Source organism: Chinchilla lanigera, unplaced genomic scaffold, assembly GCF_000276665.1.
Source record: "Chinchilla lanigera isolate Chin_1 unplaced genomic scaffold, ChiLan1.0 scaffold00051, whole genome shotgun sequence".
Classification (NCBI taxonomy): Eukaryota; Metazoa; Chordata; class Mammalia; order Rodentia; family Chinchillidae; genus Chinchilla; species Chinchilla lanigera.
The window spans coordinates 3,188,675-3,195,083 of record NW_004955452.1 but is presented as its reverse complement, the minus strand read 5'-3'; the positions used below and the strand labels follow the sequence as shown (position 1 = coordinate 3,195,083).

The following is a 6,409-nucleotide window of genomic DNA, read 5'->3' as shown; positions in this document are numbered from 1 at the left end:
ATTTATCTTCCTACATCAGGAGGACTCAGACATGAATACATGTAGCTCTGCAGCCCAGGACCTGGTGTGTCTTAAGCACACTCTTTTATTAGTAGTAATATATTTACCATGGCCTCGGGTAAGTTCCTTTATTTTGTAAAGCCTCAGTTTTCGCCTCCAAAGGATGGAGTTAATAAACTTACATCACAGGGTCGGAATCTCATTTCTTGTGGGGTCTGGAGCCTGCCATTTGGTCTCGGCCCCTCGTGGGGTTAGGGGTGGCCTCACACCCCGCTGTAAGCACCCAGAGATTATGCTCGGCCTTCGCACCATTCCCGGCATAGAGGAGGAGCCCGGTTCACAAGGACGCGGTTTCCTGGCTGCGCTCCCGGGGAAGGAGGTTTGCTGGGTCCCATCCCCCGGCCCGTCCTGCTCAGGAAACGCGCAGAGAAAGCCAGGAACCAAGCCTGCCAGGCCCGGGCCCCTCCGCGCCTTCCCTCCTCCCCGTCCTTCGGCTGCAGGAAGCCGGCTGGGGGGAACGCCCTGCCCGGTGGGTGGGAAAGGCGGGGAGCAGGCCCGGGCCCTGGGCTTCCCAGGCCGCCCGGGCGGGCGGGCGACGCGGAGCTGTCACTTCGGCAGCTGCAGCGCCCTCCCCGCCGCACCGGCTCCTTAGCGTTGCGCGGGGAGGCTGCGTGCGTCCCGCGGGCTCCGACTCCGGCTCCTCACACAGAGCCGCAGTGCAGCTAGGGCTGGGGAGGGAGGCGAGGGGCGTCCAGCGCTCTCTTTGGGGAGGAGAGATGCTGAGGACTCAGGGTTTGTAGGTGAGTGGTCCAAGGTCGCGGCTAGCGCGCTGCAGGCTGGGATTCTGCCTGAGGTCTGTTGGATTCTAAAGTGCGTGCCTTGAATCCGTGGTTTCGCTCCAAGTTCTTGGGAGGTTGGGGCGGGGGGGGCGGTTCAGGTACCTGGGGGACCTCCAGAACACGGGGCTGTTCTGTCGGACAGACCTTCCTCTCCTCACCAGTAAGAGCGAGGGCAGAAAAAGACAGGAGGTGCAAGGCAGTGCTTTTTAGCAGAGCGCGATCTTTGGAGTCAAGTATTCCTGGGCTGAAATCCCCTCTTTTCCATTTACCAGCTGTGTGACCTTGAGCAGATTCCTTAACGTCTCTGAGCCTCCAGGAAACCTCCTCTAGGAAGCCTTCCCTTGTCTCCTAGATTCAATTAGGACCCGCTCTGCACCTCTCAATCCCTCACAGCCCATGCTTTGATCCCTAGTGGCATTTAGTGAATCTGTCATTCTGTAATTGTAGGTGGTCCTGTCTCTCCACTTGGCCAGACCCACAGTCCAGGGAGGCAGGGGCCTTCGCTGTAGTGAGGTCTGTGTAGCACTGGCACGTGTGGGGCGTGCAGCCATTCCTTATGGAGTGAAGAAAAGACTGAAGGGTTGGAGGGATGCATGCCAGGCCAGCCGGGTTCCTGCTAGGAAGCTGGTCCTCCGTGCGCTAATAAGAGTGGAATAGGAGTGGAAATAAACACCGGTGGAGAGAGTACCAAGAGACCCACAGATGAAAGCGAGATCCGGTTCCTGAAGAGCAGAGATAATGGCTTTCCTTTCTATTATGTGTGACAACCAAGAAGCACTTACTTTGCACAAAACATCTACGCATGCCCTTATCCTCAGAGGAGGGAAACTGCTGCCCAGGAAAGATCAGCGACTTGCCCGAGGCCAGCTGACGAACAGCCCTTGGGCATTAGCACAGATTTTCACTTTCTCTGAGACTTGGGCTTTGATGTTGCCCAGGTTCTGGTTTGACGCTCACTCAGTGTGTAACTTTGGCCTAGTACTGTACCTCTCTGAGCCTTGTATCACAAATCTTCGTGATAGCGACGGTGACCCCACCCCCTGCAGCCGACATGCCATAGTAGAGTGAGGCACTCAGAACTATTCTTGGTTTATGGTAGAGAACCCAGAAATGTTCGTGGAATGAATGAATGAAATACACGCAGTGGGGGGAACACCGAAATGTGAGGGGACTTAACATCATGCCCTTTGGGGAGCAGGAGGTGAGTGGAGGGTAATTTTTATCTCTGCCCTCTCTTTCTGTGATTCCTCTGAGATTTTGCTCCTGGCCTCTACTGTGTTGGGTTATAATTTATTGTTTGCAAACCAACAAAAGTGAATCCACCCTAGCTAGGTTAGCATTCTTTTTATATGTGCTTTTACTACCTTCTTCCTGATGACAAAGTAATATTGCTGCTTGTAAAAAGAAAAAATTTAAATTGCAGAAAGGTACGGTGGAGGAAAATGAAAGTGCAAATTTAGTCACAGTAGCCACAAGATGCTGACATCTTGTTATTCTTTGGGAGGGGAAGGGCAGCATGGGACAGCAGGGTGGTTAATTTCATGTGTCATTTTGGCTGGGCTGAGGGATGCCCAGATCCCTTCTGGGTGTGTATGTGACGGTGTTTCCAGAGGAGATTAATATTTCAATTGGTAGTAAAGAAGATTGCCAGCTGGTACATGGTGTACCTGGGATTTGAATCTTTTTCTTTTTCTTTTCTTTTTTTTTTTTTCAGGTGAGGTATTAAACCCAGGGTCTAGTACATGTCAAGTACATGCTCTACCACTGAGCTACACCCCAGCCCCTGGAATTTTGAATCTTGATTTATCCTATGCCAAAGCTTTTGCTATGAATGAGTGAATGAATGAAAGGTTGATAAGGCCAGGAGTCCTGGGGAGAAGGTTCTGTTGTCAGACCCTGTCTCTTGGATCCCCCAAAGATTGAGATGGGGCCTGTGGAACTTTCTACTGCAGTGTGCCTAGTTGGCATAGATGCCCTCTGCTGATATACCTGCCTTGTGTCTGTATTTTTACCTCCTGTCCTTCCTCTTAACATTTAGTAAAGTCTGTTTTTTTTTTTCCTTTCTGTTACCAGGGATTGAACCCAGGGCCTTGTTGCATGTTAGGCAAACACTCTACCACTAAGCTACACCCCTAGCCCTTTTTATTTTTATTTTTATTTTGAAAAAGTATTTTATGTTTTGGTAGTGCTAGAGATCAAACCCAGGGCCTCCTACATATTAGGTAGATACTCTATCCCAACCCTTTATGACTTTATTTTATGGTACTAGGGATTAAACTCAGGGCCTTTGCACCGAGCTACATTCCCAGTTCTTTTTTTATTTTTTATTTTGGGACAGAGTCTTGCTAAGTCACTAAATTGTCCAGGCTGGGCTGAATTTGTGATCCTGCCTCAGCCTCCCAGAGTGCTGGGATTATAGGCATGTACCACCACACCTAGCTCCTAGTAAAACTGTTTTTTTTTTTTTTTTTTGAGACAGGGTTTCCCTATGCAGTTCAGGCTGGCCTTGAATTCACAGTGATCCTCCTGCCTCAGCCTCCCAAGTGCTGTGATTACAGGTGTGCACCACCACGTACAGCTGTAAAATCCTTTTTGAAAGTTCATACTGTATGCACATAGAGAAAAGCAAAGCAAAGGGAAAGAGAAAAGGTAAAAGTCTCCATTTAGTTCTTTATCTTCTCTTATTTTTTATGCATCAATTAACCATATATTATAAGTTACAACTATGGGACCCTAATAATCTGTGATTCTGCAATTTATTCTTCCTCTTTCCACTTAACAAGGCCCCGGAGATACTTTTCCTTGCTTATTCATGCAAATCTACCCTGTTCTTTTTACTGAGAGAGAGTCTAGAGGCCCAGCCTCTTACACTTCCAGCTCAGAGGCCAGCACATGGGAGACATGCGTACTTACTTTGAGGGCCTGTGAAAACTGTAACAGTAACCACCATTTCCTGGCCTGAACTGGGTGTGAGGCTCTGAACTAAGCTCTTCCACGTGTTATTTCATTCCATGTTGAATCTCGGTAGCCATCATGTGAGATAAGTACTATTATTAGTCCCATTTGGCAGATGAGAAACTGAGGTGCAGAGACTTTGAAAGCTCAAGGTTATACAACTGGTCCAGCAGTGGAGCTAGCATTTGACTCCTCCTCTGTCCTGACTGAAAGTTTTTGCTGTGAGTGGATGTATAAGTGACTGATGAAGTCATACGTCCAGAGAAAGTTCCGCCCGCTGATCCCTCTCCGTGTGCTGGATTCTGCCTTCCTAGGGCTTGCAGTTCTTGGCATCGGTGTCAGCAGACAGAAGGGGCTCAGGAAAGGGCCTTTCTGTGCCTGCAGCAATCCTGTGGCCATGCTTACTCTTCATGGGAAGTAGCATTTTTGAATCTCCTATTCTAAAAATAAGCCACAATTTGTTAGGGGCCCTTGAGGACTAGCCCAGGCATTTCAGGACAGCTATTTGCCTGTCCGCAGCACAGGAAATTAATCAGAACTGCAAAGCCCTTCCCCTCTTCCCACAGGCCAGCTCTGGAAACGCCCAGTGTTTTGCTGCAGCTCTCCTGGAGGACTGTGGAGATGCCAAGGGCAGTTTCACTCAGATCCATCTCTCCATAAAGAACGTGAGAAGAGAAACGCATGAGGCAGAACCGGGTCAGCTGTGCCGCAAACAGCTTACAGGGAGAACTCGCAGCTGTCCCCAACCTGGAGGGGTGCCGCTTGTCAGAGATGTTCTGGGGCCTCAGATGTGACTGCAGAATCCACCTGGGATATGCTGGCTCCTGTTCCAATGGCAGTGCTTTGCAAGGCCACTATCAGCAAGCTCCTCCTATCCCAGACCTTTGAAAATCCTCCATCATGAAATGATTGGGTAGATTATCACAGGGGTGTGTGTGGTATCAGGACAGGAAATATTGACGATAGTAAATACTGAGATTTTCTTTTTTTTTTTTGTCTTTTTGAGACAGGGTCTCTCTATGCAGTTCTCTTGTGCCTCAACCTCCCGAGTGCTGGGATTACAGGTGTGTGCCACCGTGCCCGGCAGTAAATATTGAAAATAGGAATAGCCACCGTATCATTTGTGGAATACTGTACTTTTCACACAGTAGCACATGTAATTTTAAAACACACACTACAAAGACTGTACTATCAGCCCCATTTTACAGACAGGAGACTGAGGTTCAGAGAGCTCCTGGAGTCAGAAGAAGGGTATATGACCCCAGAGTTTTCTGACATCAGTACTTGAGCTCTACAAACATGTGTGGCTTCTCATCGCCAGAAAGAGCTAAGAAACAAACTGAACAAATCCATTTGATAGAAGTTGTAATGTGTCCATGCCCACAGGAGGGTTCAGCTCAACGTCCCTGGGTATTCAGAGCAAGGAGGAGTGGCTTCTGGCCAGGGGCGGCTAGGAGGGCTTGTGTGATGAGATGACAACAGGAAAGAGCATGAGCAAAGGGCAGATGTGGGAAAGCAGTGGGTGTGCTACGGGGAGTTTGTGTAAATGAGAGAGAGAGAGAGAGAGAGAGAGAATGAGAGTGTGAAAAGGTATGTATGTGTGTATGTGATCATGTCAGGCCAGGGCTTTGGCCTTTATTCCACTGGCAATAAAGAGCTTACACAAGAGATGTCTCAAGAGACTAACCGTGCTGCTGCAGTCAAAGAGGAAGCAGCCCTCTGTGCATCTGTGTCCCAGCTTGTGGGTGCTGCTGGGTGCCAGCATGTGGGAGGATCTGTGAGGAACAGTGTCTCTGGTTGTGGCCTGTATTCAGGTGGATGTCTGCAACATCCCTTCTCTGGACCCTAAGTAGTTTGGACATAGCAGAGCCGCAGGGGAGTGTGTCTGGAGTCACGGGAAGGACTCCTGAGATCATCTGGTGGTTATTGCCTCTTCCCATGTTATAGAAGGTGCAAATGGAGAACACAGACGGGAAAAGACTTTTCTAGGATGAATGAGTAGCAGAGCCTGGGAACTGGAATGCATGCTTTTTTATTTTTGTTTTTTTGAGGGTCCTGCTATGTCACTCAGACTGACCTCAAACTTGGGATTCTTCTGCCTCAGTTGTCCCAGTGTTGGGGTTACGGGCAGGCGCCACCACCTCCAGCTTGGAGGCCACGCCTTCTCAGTCCAAGTTGACATTTGCTGAATAACAGAAGTACTGTAGTATTTTTTTGCTTGATTACTCTGTACCAGGCCTTGGGCTAAACACTTTCCATGGATTATCTCATTTAATCCTCACAAACCCTCTGAGAGTGTCCCTCTTGAAAGTAGGGCGTTCTATCTTCCATGTCCAGTTCCCTGGGAGTCTACTACAGACCCTGGTCCTTGAACTTGGCAGAGTTCAAATACAGTACAGGGCTGGGGGACAGGGGGAGAGGACGTAGGGGGCGGGACCAGACGAAAAGCCCCGCCCACACTTCAAACCACGCCTCTTGGGCGTCGACGTCACTTGTGGCCCCGCCCCTCATTGTCAGTCCCGGGGAGCCGGAGGAGGCGCCGGCCGCTGGGAGCCGAGCGCCTGAGCCCTCGGCTGGCGGGAGCGCGGGCCAGAGCCGCCGAGGTGCGGGGTCTG

At 49.9% G+C, this 6,409-nt stretch overlaps 1 protein-coding gene and 1 long non-coding RNA gene across 4 annotated transcripts in view; both read left to right on the top strand.

Annotated features, from left to right (window-relative positions):
• Window positions 1-389: 389 nt before the first annotated feature.
• On the top strand, window positions 390-5,462 carry LOC106149700. 2 transcript variants are annotated; one of them, XR_001236022.1, is made up of 2 exons: window positions 390-800; window positions 4,361-5,462. It is a non-coding gene; the product is annotated as an uncharacterized LOC106149700 (long non-coding RNA). The 2 variants fall into 2 exon arrangements; XR_001236021.1 differs by lacking the exon at window positions 390-800 and adding an exon at window positions 3,342-3,488.
• Window positions 5,463-6,321: 859 nt separating this feature from the next.
• Window positions 6,322-6,409, top strand: part of Luzp1 (leucine zipper protein 1) — an 82,936-nt gene continuing 82,848 nt past the window's right edge. For both annotated transcript variants that reach the window (XM_005394749.1, XM_005394750.2), the window contains exon 1: window positions 6,322-6,397. The gene's annotated coding sequence lies outside the window, so the exon portion shown is untranslated. The remainder of the gene's footprint in view (window positions 6,398-6,409) is intronic.